The 15,657-nt window shown below is 39.5% G+C and overlaps 1 protein-coding gene across 8 annotated transcripts in view; it reads left to right on the top strand.

The window, feature by feature from the left end:
• The first annotated feature begins 343 nt into the window (after positions 1 to 343).
• Positions 344 to 15,657, top strand: part of ZNF527 (zinc finger protein 527) — a 40,146-nt gene continuing 24,832 nt past the window's right edge. For 6 of the 8 annotated variants that reach the window (XM_067720187.1, XM_067720194.1, XM_067720186.1 and 3 more), the window contains exons 1-5: positions 344 to 1,935; positions 7,145 to 7,194; positions 8,188 to 8,284; positions 13,996 to 14,122; positions 14,628 to 14,723. The gene's annotated coding sequence lies outside the window, so the exon portion shown is untranslated. Of the gene's footprint in view, positions 1,936 to 7,144; positions 7,195 to 8,187; positions 8,285 to 13,995; positions 14,123 to 14,624; positions 14,724 to 15,657 lie in introns of all 8 variants that reach the window. The other 2 variants (XM_067720188.1, XM_067720184.1) reach the window with 1 other exon arrangement.

Raw genomic sequence — 15,657 nt, 5'->3', positions numbered from 1 at the left:
TATTCTGAGGTGATGAAAAATTTGAAACTAAGATCGTTTCATAACGTGAATTCATTAAATGCCACCAAATTGTACTTTTTAAAATGGTTAATTTTATGTTATTTTTTTTTTTTTTTCTTTTTTTTCGGTACGCGGGCCTCTCACTGTTGTGGCCTCTCCCGTTGCGGAGCACAGGCTCCGGACGTGCAGGCTCAGCGGCCATGGCTCACGGGCCCAGCCGCTCCGCGGCATGTGGGATCTTCCCAGACCGGGGCACGAACCCACATCCCCTGCATCGGCAGGCGGACTCTCAACCACTGCGCCACCAGGGAAGCCCTAATTTTATGTTAATTTTGAATTTCACCTGAAAACAAAAAGTAAATGGATGGAAAAAGATATACCAGAATAAAGTAGACTTCAGAGCAAAGAGATTTTCCAGAGACAGAGAGATACACTACATACTGATAAAAGTAAAACCAGAAAGACGATACCAAACCTAAATATGTATGCACCAAATAATAGAGCTTCAAAATACATGAAGTAAAACCTAACAACTGAAATGAGAAATAGACAAATCCAAAATTATACTTGGGGGCTTTAATCCCCCTCTTTGAGTACTTGAAATAATGACTATACAGAAAATTATCAAAGATTTAGAATAAATAGCAGTCAACAGGATCCAATTGACATAGAACACTCCACTCAACCACAGCAGAATACATGTACTTTTCAAGTACCAACAGAATCTATAACAAAATCAACCATATCCTCGGCTATATGATAAACCTCAAAATTGTTTAAATACTTGAAATCATACAGAGTTTCCTCTCCAACCACAGTGGAATCAAACTAGAAATTAGTAACAAATATAGAAAACTCTCAAACCACTTGGAAATGATAAAGGGGACCTTGCAAACATTAACAGGATACATAAATACTATGAACCACTCTCCACCCATAAATTCAATAACTTACATAAAATGGGCCAATTCTTTAAAAAAAAAAACAAAAACAAAAACTCTCTTACCAAAACTCATGAGATGAACATAATATGAATATTCCTATAAGTATTAAAGAAATTGAATCTACGAAGTGACACCAACAAGGGCCAAATAAGATGTCCCTCACTTGTATGCCCCCTTCAGCAATAATTTGGCATCCACCCATGAACAAAAGTGACTTTGTGGGGTCTTTGTGATCCAGTGAAACCCCAGTGGAGTCCAAGGCTGAGGAGCCATTTTGATAAGGTTTGTTCATACACAGGCAACTGACCCACCAACCATGGTCCTGGCTACAGACCAAGAAACGGCTCTGTACCCCCAAGAATTCAGCTAAAGTCCCATTTGACTTTGGTTCTGTCACCAGTACCATACACTAAGGAACCTGGAAGGATGAACGTGCACCTATGCATTGGGTAATAGACCTCAGTCCCAGCTGTAGACCCTGAATTGGTGTGTGAACAAGTTCTATTCCTTTTCAGCCAGGGTTCAGGAGTCCCTGGAGGTAAGCCCACCAAAGCAATCTGAGCTCAGTCAGATTGTAGATTCTGAAAGACTTATAACTGGGCTCCAGGCCATCACAGCCACAGTCCATGAAGTCTTGTTGGCACAGGGACTTTGCAGGAGACATTCCCATCTCTGACCCTGTAGATCCTGAAAGGGCCCTCAGCAGCTACAGTCTGTCAACTGTCCTGAGGGTCCAGGTTCCCAGTAGGAGACACTTCATTTCCATCCCCAGAGATCCTGAAAAGGCCCTATACTTGGCTCCAGCTCCTTCCAGCCACAGTCCATGAGCAGCCCTGCTGGCACAGGGACCCTATGGGAGACACATCTGCATCTCAGGAGATCCTGAAATGGCCCTATGCTTGGCTCCAGCCTCTCTAGCCACAGTCAGGGAGCAGTCCAGCTAATCCAGGGACCTGGCAGGAGAAACACCCATCTGTACCTCCACAGCCAGGTTTGTAGACCTCAATTTTAGCTGTGGAAACTGAAACAGCCCTGGGGCTTGGTTGTAGCCCCTCTCAGCCACAGTCCAGAGCCCGTCCTTACCACCCAGGGGCCCATCCAGTGACTAAGTAGCAGCCCTTCCAGGGACCTGATGGGAGCCACACCCATCCAAATGGTATAGCTACATTGAAAGACAGTTTGACAGTTTCTTATAAAACTAATACTCTTACCATATGATCTAGCAATCATGCTTCTTCATATTTACCCAAAGGAGTTGAAAACTTAGGTCCACACAAAAACCTGCATAGTTATGTTTATAGCAACTTTATTCAAAATTGCCAAAATTTGGAAGCAACCAAGATGTCCTTCAGTAGATGAATGGCTAGATAAACTCTAGTACATCCAGACAGTGGAGTATTTTTCAGCATTAAAAAGAAATGAGTTACCAAGTCACAAAAAGGCATGGAGAAATTTAAATGTATATTACTAAATGAAAATCTGAAAAGGCCATGTACTTCCAACCACATGACATTTCAGAAGAGGCAAAACTATGGAGACAGCAAAAAGATGAGTGGTTGCTAGGGGTTAGGGAGGAGGGCTGAATAGACAGGACGCAGAGGATTTTTAGGGTAGTCAAACCATTCTGCATGATACTACAATTGTGGATACATATCATTATATATTTGTCAAAACCCATAGACTGTACAACACTAAAAGTGAATTGTAATGTAAATTATGGACTTTGGGTGATAATGATGTGTCAATGTAGGTTCACCAATTGTAACAAAGGTACCACTGAGATTTGGAATGTGGTAGTGGGGGAGGTTGTACACGTTTTAGAACAGGGAGTATATGGGAACTCTCTTGTACTTGGCGCTCAGTTTTGCTGTGAACCTAAAACTGTTCCAAAAATTAGTCCATTTTTTTAAATCATGAAAAGTTCTGTCTTTAAAGCATTAGAAATTTAAAATTATACTGGTAATTTTTTTCCTTGAAAATTTGAAACGAGTTCACCAGTGAACTCTCCAAACCTGGTAGCTTCTGGGAGTTAAGCATTTTGATACTTCTTTGATTTCTTCCATAGTTATTAGCCTTTTAGTTTGTTTATACCTTTAGAGTCAACTTTTATAATACAAGCATAACATCTATTTCTAGCAGATATTCATATTTATTTTTATACACTTATACAGATTTATATATGAGTAATAACTCTTGTAACACCTTTTGTATTTCTGGTTATTCCCCCCCTTTTTTAAAATTTTTGTGTTTGTGCTTCTTCTATTCTTTTTGATAATATTAGTAGGTGATTTATCTATCTTATTTTATTTTCTAACGCCAGATTTTGGATTGATATATTTATGCTACAGTTTTAAATTTCATTTATTTCTGTTCTTTTATATATTACTTTTTCATTAGTTTCATTATGTTGTTCTCCTACTTATATGATCTGAACACAAATCAAAACAGTAGTGTAATATTTTTCCCTTCAGATTTTTACAAATGTAAAATATTGAGTATCAGTAAGATGTCAGGAAAAAGAAGCATTGCCAGATTTAGCAAATAAAAATGCAGGATGCTCAGTTTAATTTGAATTTGTGATAAACAGTGACTAATTTGTCAGTATATCCCAAGTATTGAAACTCGGAGTATATGGCAATCCTGAGCAAGAGGCATTGTCAAGCTTTGTTGGTGCAATTAAGTTAGTATAGTCTTTCTGAAGGGCAATTTGGCAAGATCTAAAGTATTTAAAATGTATTCAGAGAATCTTTTTCCTTATCTCTCATAAGGAAACTCTTGCTCATATGTACAAGTATAATACGTGTGACTGCTGATTGGAGCATTGTCTATAATAGAGAATTCCTGGAAATATCCTCATACTCAAGTATCAGGGAATTTTTTTTTTTTTTTTTTTTTGCGATACGCGGGCGTCTCACTGCTGTGGCCTCTCCCGTTGCGGAGCACAGGCTCCGGACGCGCAGGCTCAGCGGCCATGGCTCACGGGCACAGCCGCTTCGCGGCATGTGGGATCTTCCCGGACCGGGGCACGAACCCGTGTCCCCTGCATCGGCAGGCGGACTCTCAACCACTGCGCCACCAGGGAAGCCCAGGAATTCTTTAAAAAGATATGATACTCCCAAATAAAGTATACCCACACTTATAGTTCAGCTCTGTGTGTGGAATATTACCAAGAGAGTAAATTAAGAAAGTGAACGTTAGAGCATTGCTCATGTTTCCCACTTATGGAAATAAACTACCTATGCAAGTGTATGTGTGTGTGTGTGTGTGTGTACAAATGCACAGAATTGAAGATGTTCACTAAATAGTTAGCAGAGATTACCCTTGGGGAAGAGATTGACTTGGTAAGGAGTACTGAGGGAAATCTGACTTTTGACTTTATACTCTTTTGCATCCTCTGGATTCTACCCAGCCATAAAATATTAATTAATTATAGTAACTAAAATTAGACAGCCTGCCCATACCAAGGGTTAGCAAGGATCTGGAGGATTTGGAACTCTCACACACTGCTGGTGAGAATGTAAAATGGTACAACTAATTTGGGGAATAGTTTGGCAGTTTCTTTAAAAATTAAACATACAGGGCTTCCCTGGTGGCGCAGTGGTTGAGAGTCCGCCTGCCGATGCAGGGGACACGGGTTCGTGCCCCGGTCCGGGAAGATCCCACATGCTGCGGAGCGGCTGGGCCCGTGAGCCATGGCCGCTGAGCCTGCGCGTCCGGAGCCTGTGCTCCGCAACGGGAGAGGCCACCACAGTGAGAGGCCCGCGTACCTCAAAAAATAAAAAAAATTAAACATACACTAACCAAATGATCCAGCCATTTTACTCATAGATATTCACCTGAGAGTAATTAAAACATACATCTAGAAAAAGAGTTTTACAGGTATGCTCCTAGGAGCTTTATTTGTAATACCCCCAAAGTGGAAACAACCCAAATATCCACCAACAGATGCATCTCAAAATAATTATGCTGAGTGTAAGACGACAGACAAAAAAGGAGTATATGCTACATGATTCCATTTATAGAAAGCTCTAGAAAATGAAAACTAATCTACAGTGACAGAATATATATTCACTACCTTGCTACTAGTGATTATATATACTATATAATATATATTTTGAATTATATTGAATATATTTTTCTATTATTCTATATTTACACAAGCCAGGTAATATCAAAATTATATACTTTAAATATGTGCAGGTAATTGTATGTCAAATATGTTGGGGAAAAACCCATTAAAAACAAAAATGCCTTTTGCTGTCCTTATGGAAGATGTTTGTGGTAAATTGCAAATGGGCACACATTCTTTGGATATGAAGTAGAGATGAGCCTTCCCAACTGAGGCTCCCTTCACCAACCAGCTTATCAGGTGTCATGTAAGTAATGCATTCCTAGGCCATCCCAAACCACCTGGCCCTAACTGAATTTTAAGGTTGAGTCCAGGTGAGACCAGCAGGAAAACCATTCAGGTGATAGCTAATCAATCACTGTTGTTTCAAGCCTCTAAGTTTTGGACAGGTTTGTTACACAGCAAAGGATAATTGATACAGTTTTCAATTTCATTCTTTTTCCTCTGTAATCACTTCCCTTACCAACTATATTCTTTCATTTAACCCTGGTGTTGGAAATTTTTTTCTATAAAGGGCCTTTTAATAAAATTTTAGGCTCTGTTGGCCATACAATCTCTACCATACAACTCTCTTCTTGCAGGAAAGCAACCATAGAAAATACATAAACAAATGTGCACAGCTTTGTTCCAGTAACACTTTATTTACAAAATCAAGCAGTGGACTGAATTTGGCTCAGAGGCTGTCGTTTGCTGAACCCTGGTTTAACTTAAAAAGTTGGACTTCAATATTTCAAAATTAATAATTTGTATCCTGGGCTAATTTGTATCCTTTTGTCCTCCAATTTCCACATGATAGCCACAGTAATAATTTTCACAGTTATTGCTTTGATGGAAGAAATTTTTACATGTTAAGGTATGGGGAAGTCATTCTGGCTTATACACGATATGGCTTGAACTTTATGCTAACGAGAACAGCCTGTCTCATGGCCTGTCAAACATGCATTTTGTACATCTCCTTTAACCATTAAAGAAAAGAATACATTTACCAGATTGCTTAGAAGGTCCACTTTGAAGATAGGGATAAATGCCCACCCCCCTCCATGATGTCAATGCTAGTACTCCTTTGAAGATAAGGCTCCCTTCCCAGACACCAAGGTCATGCTGACTCATTATGTATGTGCTAATCTGTCTCTTTGGAAAACTTGGAGGAGTGTAACCCTGTCCTTTTGATATTTGTTCTGATAAGATATGAAGCTAGCCTGAAAACCATGCTTCTCTGAAGAAATTTCTTCCTTGGTGGAGGCAGCATTCCTGGGCTACAGTCCTCAGTTTGGTGCAATCAAAACTCTCTTCTATTCTTATTATAGATTATGTATTGATTATTTGCATGAACAAATTCAGGTACTAAAACAGTGTTCTCTCTACAGTGTTTGTTTTTTATCTAAACTACACTATTGAAAATTGCACACTTCAAACATTCATTATGAAAATTTCAAACATATGAAAATATTTGAGAATACTATAATAAGCCTGCCCATGTACCTATTTCTCAGTTTTAGCAATTATAAATACTTCCAATCTTGTTTTATCTATTTCTCCACCAACATTTTTCCTGGAAGAGTTTAAAGCAAATCCCAGATAACATTTTTAATGATAAATTCTCCCATGTATCTATCTAATATGTAAAAACTTAAAAATACCTAGCTAAGCAGCCTAATACACCTAATAATAAGATTGTTTTTAATGTTGTATAATAAAAAGTCAATGTTCAAATTTCTCCGATTGTGATAACTGCTTTCTCACAGAGAAAAATACTGATCCAAGCAAGGTCCATCTATTGCATTCAGTTCACATGGTCCTAAGTATTTTGGGTTTGTTTCTTCCATAACAGTTCTTCTCCTTCCATTTTACTCCATATCCTTGGTTTAGCAAAAGTTTAAATATTCTGAAACAAATTCCAGACATCATTAGACGGTTAATACTTCAGCATGTGTCTCTGAAAATTAGAATTATTTTTCCTCCTTGGCCGCTTCCCTGGTTACCTAACAAAACTAACAATAATGCCCCAACAAAATCTAATTTTCAGTTTAGGTTAAAATATACATAATGTTTCTCAAAATGTCTTTTGCAGGTGACTTGTGCAAACCAGAACCCAGTTAAAGCCCACACATGGTATTTCAGGTATGAATTGTCTCTTCTTTTTGATTTAGCACTGTTCTGACCTCACCATTTAACAAATTTCTTCGTGAAACGGACTTGCTGCAAACTAAGACAGTTTCTGTGTGACCTAATCCTGAATTCTAAGTGAACCCCAGATATCGAGACCCTAATATGAGGCATACGAAAGAAAAACATATTCATACCTCTCTGCCTCAAAGGCCTACCTCCCGTCAAGGTCCTAGCTCCCCACTTTCGCTTCCGGGGAGCCTGCAGTCCACCCGCCCTCCATCAACCCACCAACCAGCCTGAAGCACAGCAGCCCACGTGATGCGCTTGCGCATGCGCCTCGCGTACTTGGAACTAGCTGCCGGAAAGGGGTTTCGAAACCGGCCTTTCCTGCAGCTGGGGGGCTCAGAGGCAGCTTATTATTTATTTTATTTTATTTTATTTATTTTTATTTTTGGCTGCATTGGGTCTTCGTTGCTGTGCGTGGGCTTTCTCTAGTTGTGGCGAGCAGGGGCTACTCTTCGTTGCGGTGCGCGGGCCTCTCATTGTGGTGGCTTCTCTTGTTGTGGAGCACAGGCTCTAGGCACGCAGGCTTCAATAGTTGTGGCACGTGGGCTCAGTAGTTGTGGCTCGCGGGCTCTAGAGCGCAGGCTCAGCAGTTGTGGGGCATGGGCTTAGTTGCTCTGCGACATGTGGGATCTTCCCCGACCAGGGCTCAAACCCGTGTCCCCTGCATTGGCAGGTGGATTCTTAACCACTGCACTACCAGGGAAGCCCTCAGAGGCATTTTAAACTCATGTGGGTGCTGGAGGCTCTTCCTCTGACTGGAGTACTGGAAGTTAGTGCCACTGGCCTTGTGGCCCCTCTCGACTCTCGTTTTTCCATCAGCTGAGGTCTGGGAAGTGCCAGCGTCTTCTGCAATCCTCGGCTTCATTTTGCGGCCTTGGACAGGCCCCTCTTCAGCTGGTACAGAAGGCCTTTCTCCCAGCACCTCTCATTTCTTTTCAGTTCCTCAGATCTGCGTTTTGGAGGCTATGCTCATCTCTGGGAAAGCTCTCAGGGAAACGTGAAAATGGCTGATAGGCTCAGGAGAATTAGAAGAAAGGTGGGTATTTACTGAAATTTCACCCTCACTGTCCTTTGGTACATCCATTTCCTTCTCCTGCCCTGGACACTGCCTTGTGGTCAGTCTGAACTGCTCTGATCTTGGAGCCTGCTGGGGCAGCTCTCTCTGCTCCATCCGTGTGGCATTTCACAAAGTGGTTTCCTTTGAACAGCACAGATGGAGCATTTAAAGAAAAAATAGGTAGGTAACTAATAAGGACCTACTACATAGCACAGGGAACTCTACTCAGTACTCTATAATGGTTTATATGGGAAAAGAATCTAAAAGAGGAGTGGATATACGTATATGTATAACTGATTCACTTTACTGTATACCTGAAACTAACATAATATTATAAATCAACTATACTCCAATAAAATTTCTTTTAAAGTATAATAAATCTAAGTTAAATGATAAACAAACACACAAACAAAAAAATAGGGATGTCAGTGCTTAAATGCCAGTGGTGGTTGATGTAGGAGGAGGGCAGAGGTATCAGAGACTCCCGTGGGCTGGAGAAGTGTGGGAGGACTTGCAGGGGGAACGGGCAGACTGCCTTCCAGGATTTGGTAGGCTAGAGAAGACATGCCAGGGGGAAAGAGGAAGGCAGGAAATACACTGCCCTTGCCAAAGTTTTGGAGAGTGTCATGGCCTGTGGGCTTATTTAAGGTTGATTTTTTTTTTTTTAAGCAGACCAGCTGAAGATACAATAGCTGTACACATGTCCACCAGGGAGGGACTTGGTTTGATGAAAACAGTTATTAAGTTAGAATGAGTTTTCAGCGTTAATAATAGGGAATTTTCACCTAAAAATCTGGATAATCTGTTTCTCTGTCAACAGGTCATTCTTACTGTGCTTGGTCCACATTCTGGGTTGGCGAAGTTTCCAATTAGACGTGGCCTGCCAAGTCCACAAGTGGTAGCAAGTTCCACTTCCTACCTTTCCCTTTGCTCTGCTGGACACTGAGGTGGAAACCACTGACCAAATCCCTCCCTCCTTGCCTCACTCCTTGACTTTCCCCTGCCTGGCCTGGGAAGTTCTTTTTGGATTCACCACCTCTTAGCTTAGGTGGGCACAGGTCAGCCAGAGTCTGAATGCCAGGCTGGAGTGGGGACTGTACCTTAGAGTAAGCTGTGTTTTGAAGGTTTGTGATAAAGGCTTTGATATGCTTAAATCCATGATTTGGGTAAAGATACTAAAGGGGCCAAAGGACAAACTGTCTTACCCTTGGAATTGGTTTGATGAAATTAACTTACCTGGATGCATTTAACATTTACTGAACAAGTACGTAGATAGCATGCTAAGCACTTTTGTACTGATTATCTCCAGAAAAGATGCACTGTGGTTTTGATGTGGAGTGGTTTACTACTCATATCTCCCTTGATTATACTATGTTCAGATATTTTGCAGAGAAAGCGCTCTTCACTTGATTCTAATTTGCTTTCTGTGGTGGAGATTTACATGTTTTTAGACAGGTTAAAACGAATCAGTTTAGATGTCAGCCAACACTTATAGCTCAGAGTTCCTCATTTGTATGATATTTCATTCTTCTTTTTTAATTGAAGTATAGTTGATGTACAATATTGTATTAGTTTCAGGTGTACAGCAAAGTGATTCAGTTTTTTATATATCTGTATATCTCTCTATATACATTTTTCATATTATTTTTTATTATAGGTTATTATAAGATATTGAATATAAGTCCCTGTGATTGTTTCTTATCTATTTTATGTATAGTAGTTTGTATCTGTTAATCCCATGATCCTAATTTATGCCTCCCCGCTCCCTCTCCCCTTTGGTAACCATACATTTGTTTTCTTTTTTTTAACATCTTTATTGGAGTATAATTGCTTTAAAATGTTGTGTTAGTTCCTGCTGTATAACAAAGTGAATCAGCTATATGTATACATATATCCCCATATCCCCTCCCTTTTGTGCCTCCCTCCCTCCCTCCCTATCCCACCCCTCTAGGTGGTCACAAAGCACCAAGCTGACCTCCCTGTGCTATGCAGCTGCTTCCCGCTAGCTATCTATTTTACATTTGGTAGTGTATATATGTCCATGCCACTCTCTCACTTCTTCCAGCTTATCCTTCCCCCTCCCCGGGTCCTCAAGTCCATTCTCCACATCTACGTCTGCGTCTTTATTCCTGTCCTGCCCCTAGCTTCTTCAGAAGCTTTTTTTTTTTTTAGATTCCATATATATGTGTTAGCATACAGTATTTGTTTTTCTCTTTTTGACTTACTTCACTCTGTATGACAGACTCTAGGTCCATCCACCTCACTACAAATAACTCAGTTTCATTTTTTTATGGCTGAGTAATATTCCATTGTATATATGTGCCACATCTCCTTTATCCATTCATCTGTCGATGGACACTTAGGTTGCTTCCGTGTCCTGACTATTGTAAATAGAGCTGCAATGAACATTGTGGCACATGACTCTTTTTGAACTATGGTTTTCTCAGGGTATATGCCCAGTAGTGGGATTGCTGGGTCATATGGTAGTTCTATTTGTAGTTTTTTAAGAAACCTCCATACTGTTCTCCATAGTGGCTGTATCAATTTACATTCCCACCAACAGTGCAAGAGGGTTCCCTTTTCTCCACACTCTCTCCAGCATTTATTGTTTGTAGATTTTCTGATGATGGCCATTCTGACTGGTGTGAGATGATACCTCACTGTGGTTTTGATTTGCATTTCTCTAATGATTGGTGATGTTGAGCATCCTTTCATGTGTTTGTTGTCAATCTGTATATCTTCTTTGGAGAAATGTCTATTTAGATATTCTGCCCATTTTTTGATTGGATTGTTTGTTTTTTTTGGTATTGAGCTGCATGAGCTGCTTGTATATTTTGGAGATTAATCCTTTTAGCCATGGCAATCAGAGAAGAAAAAGAAATAAAAGGAATCCGAATCGGAAAAGAAGAAGTAAAACTGTCACTGTTTGCAGATGACATGATACTATACATAGAGAATCCTAAAGATGCTACCAGAAAACTACTAGAGCTAATCAATGAGTTTGGTAAAGTAGCAGGATACAAAATTAATGCACAGAAATCTCTTGCATTCCTATACACTAACGATGAAAAATCTGAAAGAGTTATTAAGGAAACACTCCCTTTTTTTGAATTTTATTTAATTTATTTTTTTATACAGCAGGTTCTTATTAGTCATCCATTTTATACACATCATTGTATACATGTCAATCCCAATCTTGCAATTCATCACACCACCACCACCACAACCACCCCGCCACTTTCCCCCCTTGGTGTCCATACATTTGTTCTCTACATCTGTGTCTCAATTTCTGCCCTGCAAACCGGTTCATCTATAGCACTTTTCTAGGTTCCAAATATATGCGTTAATATGCGATATTTGTTTTTCTCTTTCTGACTTACTTCATTCTGTATGACAGTCTCTAGATTCATCCACATCTCTACAAATGACCCAATTTTGTTCCTTTTTATGGCTGAGTAATATTCCATTGTATATATGTACCACATCTTCTTTATCCATTTGTCTGTCGATGGGCATTTAGGTTGTTTCCATGACCTGGCTATTGTAAATAGTGCTGCAATGAACATTGGGGTGCATGTATGTTTTCAAGTTAGAGTTTTCATCTTTTCCAGATATTTACCCAGGAGTGGGATTGCTGGATCATATGATAGCTCCACTTTTAGTTTTTTTAAGGAACCTCCATACTGTTTTCCATAGTGGCTGCACCAATTTACTTTCCCACCAACAGTGTAGGAGGGTTCCCTTTTCTCCACACCCTCTCCAGCATTTATTATTTGTAGACTTTTGAATGATGGCCATTCTGACCCATGTGAGGTGATACCTCATTGTAATTTTGATTTACATTTCTCTAATGATTAGCGATGTTGAAAATCTTTTCATGTGCCTGTTGCCATCTGTATGTCTTCTTTGGAGAAATGTCTGTTTATGTCTTTTGCCCATTTTTTTATTTGGTGGTTTGTTTGTTTTTTGATAATGAGTTGTGTGAGCTGTTTGTATATTTTGGATATTAAGCCCTTGTCTGTCACATCATTTGCAGATATTTTTTCCCATGTTGTAGGCTGTCTTTTCATTTTGTTGATAGTTTTCTTTGCTGTGCAAAAGCTTTTAAGTTTGATGAGGTTCCATTTGTGTAGTTTTGCTTTTTTTTCTTTTTAAACATCTTTATTGGAGTATAATTGCTTTACAATGGTGTGTTAGTTTCTGCTTTATAACAAAGTGAGTCAGTTATACATATACATATGTCCCCATATTTCTTCCCTCCTGCATCTCCCTCCCTCCCACCCTCCCTCTCCCACCCCTCTAGGTGGTTACAAAGCACAGAGCTGATCTCCCTGTGCTATGCGACTGCTTCCTACTAGCTATCTATTTTAAGTTTGGTAGTGTATATACGTCCATGACACTCTCTCACTTTGTCCCAGCTTACCCTTCCACCTCCCCGTATCCTCAAGTCCATTCTCTAGTAGATCTGTGTCTTTGTTCCCGTCTACAGCCATACCACCCTGAATGTGCTGGATCTCGTCTGTATTTTTGCTTTTATTTCTTTTGCCTTGGAAGACTGATCTAAGAAAATATTGCTATGATTTATGATGTCACAGAATGTTTTGCCTCTGTTCTCTTCTAGGGGTTTTATGGTATCATGTCTTATATTTAGGTCTTTAAATGATTTTGAGTGTATGTTTGTATATGGTGTTAGAGTGTTTTAATTTCATTGATTTAGATGTAGCTCTCCACCTTTCCCAACACCACTTCTTGAAGAGACTGTCTTTTCTCCATTGTATATTCTTGCCTCCTTTGTCACAGATTAACTGACAAGGTGTGTGGGTTTATTTCTGGGCTGTCTATTCTTTTCCATTGATCTACATATCTGTTTTTGTGCCAGTACTACAGTTTTGATTACTGTAGCTTAGTAATATAGTCTGAAGTATGGAAGGGTTATGCCTCCAGCTTTGTTCTTTTTCCTCAGGATTGCTTTGGGAATTCTGGGTCTTTTGTGGTTCCATGTAAACTTTAGGAGTATTTGTTCTAGTTCTGTGAAAAATGTCATGGGTATTTTGATAGGGATCACATTAAATCTGTAGATTGTTTTGGGTAGTATGGTCATTTTAAAAATATTAATTCTTCCAATCCAAGAGCATGGGATATCATTCTTTGAATCATATTCCGTTTTCCTTATCAGTGTTTTATAGTTTTCAGCATATAGGTCTTTAACCTATATGAAATCCCCATGAATTAAGACAAGAGTTGAGTTGGAGTAAATGACAGTGAGCCAGGAACTATTTTCTTTGAGGAATGATGGGATTTGACCCTGCAATTTATAGAAGACTGCATGCAGGTCTGTACTATAGCCCACCCTCATCTCTCATGTGTAAGGATTTTAAAGCATTCAGTGTGTATCATATACACTTTTATTTTTGATTGAATCTTCAGTTTTGTTTGTTGTTTGCTATTTTTTCTTATGCGTAAAAACTCTATGTTCTTTAAAATATAGTAAAATCTGAAGTAGCTAAGGTAGAGTCTAAAAAACTAGGATTATTGCAGACACTCAAAATTACCTTTCTTGGAGCTACACCAGAAACACTACCATAGACAATCCTTAAATTAAGACTTTTTATTAATGCCCTTAATAAAAAGTTTTCTCTGTTATAAAAGTGGCATACACAATCATACTCATAAAGGGTTTCTCATTTTAGAGGTTGGTGAATTTCAGGGATGTTTCCATTGACTTCTCTCAGGAGGAGTGGGAATTCCTGGACCCTGCTCAGAGGGACTTGTACAAAGGTGTGATGTTGGAGAACTAAAGCAACCTGGTTTCACTGGGTAAGTATATCATTCTTTCTAAACTCAAAATAAGAGTTCCATATTCCTTTGTTTGCTACGTTATGACTCTGGGGGAAATTATGATTGGTATGCCAGTATGTTTCCTATACTCTGAAGCTTTAGGTGCTTTGTGGAATTAGAAATGGGCAGGTTCATGTTGCCTGTTTCATAATGTTCAGAATGCTGGGATGTTGATCTTACCTATTCTTCAGATGATTTTCTTATCCTTATTTGGCCATTAGTTTTAAAATTTCTATTTATATTAAGTCTCCTTAAGCATGGTAAAAATTCTGATTTTGAACATCCATCCCATGGTGATTCATTTTGAGAACGTTGGACATGGGTCCCTGGAATCTGCATTCTGATAGAGTTGGCTGGGGATAGTATTGTGTGAAAAAGAATTCTAGGGTAGCTATAACTCTCCTTATTCTGGGTTATCAAAGCATTGCTTCCCAATTCTGGGAAGTTCATAGCATTGATAGGTTCTTTTTCTTCTCTCAAGCAGGAACCAGAAGGCCTAAACCATCTGTAATCTCCTTACTTGAGAATGGGAAAGAGCCATGGCTGGAAGAGAGAATGGTGACAGGAGCCACAAGCTTAGGTAAGTGAAAAGGAGTGAGGCAGGAGGAACACATAAGCTGATCAGAGAGGAGACCTGAGGTGAAATGTCAGCTTATATTTTTTGACCATCTAAAGGAATCTTACTGTTAACATCTTTGGAGAAATTCTTCTCTTAGGTGGTTCTTATCTCCAAATTACAGTCTTCATATTCCTTTTCTGGTAATCTCTTTGCTATGTAAAGCAATATTCTTTATTTTTGGTGTCTCACAAAGGCATTACTGTGTACTATTCCAGTAGCTAAATTTAAAAAGTTTTTAAAAAAATGCTCCACAGAAAACTATGTAGTAGAAGAGGTGAGTTTTTAAAAAATTAATTTATTTTTGGCTGCGTTGGGTCTTTGTTGCTGCGCATGGGTTTTCTCTAGTTGCAGTGAGCGGGGGCTACTCTTTGTTGCAGTGCGTGGGCTTCGCACTGTGGTGGCTTCTCTTGTTGAAGAGCACGGCCTCTAGGCGCGGGCTTCAGTAGCTGTGGCGCTCGGGCTTATTTGCTCCACAGCATGTGGGATCCTTCCGGACCAGGGCCCGAACCCACGTCCCCTGCATTGGCAGGCAGATTCCTAACCACTGCGCCACCAGGGAAGTCCCGAAGAGGTGAATTTTTATACTTCAGCATTATTTACTTTATCTATTTCACCCATATGTTTCAATTAGGAATTTCAGTGTCAAAATTTCAGCAAACAAAAATTAGTTTAAATAATGCATTAATTTTTTGGCTCCTCAACCTGTTAGATGACAGAAACTGAATTTCTGTCACATCTGGAAAAACCTAAGAAATTCAGCATTTCTTTAGCCAATTCAGGGTCTTTTCACCACTCCCTTCCCCACACAGTTAGGCTCTGAATTTACCTAGATTGAGCTCATAAAATGTAATAACATGCATTTAATTTATCGGGCTATTATTTTAATGTAATCCAT

This window comes from Pseudorca crassidens, chromosome 20 (genome assembly GCF_039906515.1).
Source record: "Pseudorca crassidens isolate mPseCra1 chromosome 20, mPseCra1.hap1, whole genome shotgun sequence".
NCBI classification, from domain to species: Eukaryota; Metazoa; Chordata; class Mammalia; order Artiodactyla; family Delphinidae; genus Pseudorca; species Pseudorca crassidens.
This window is presented reverse-complemented; position numbering and strand designations above follow the sequence as displayed.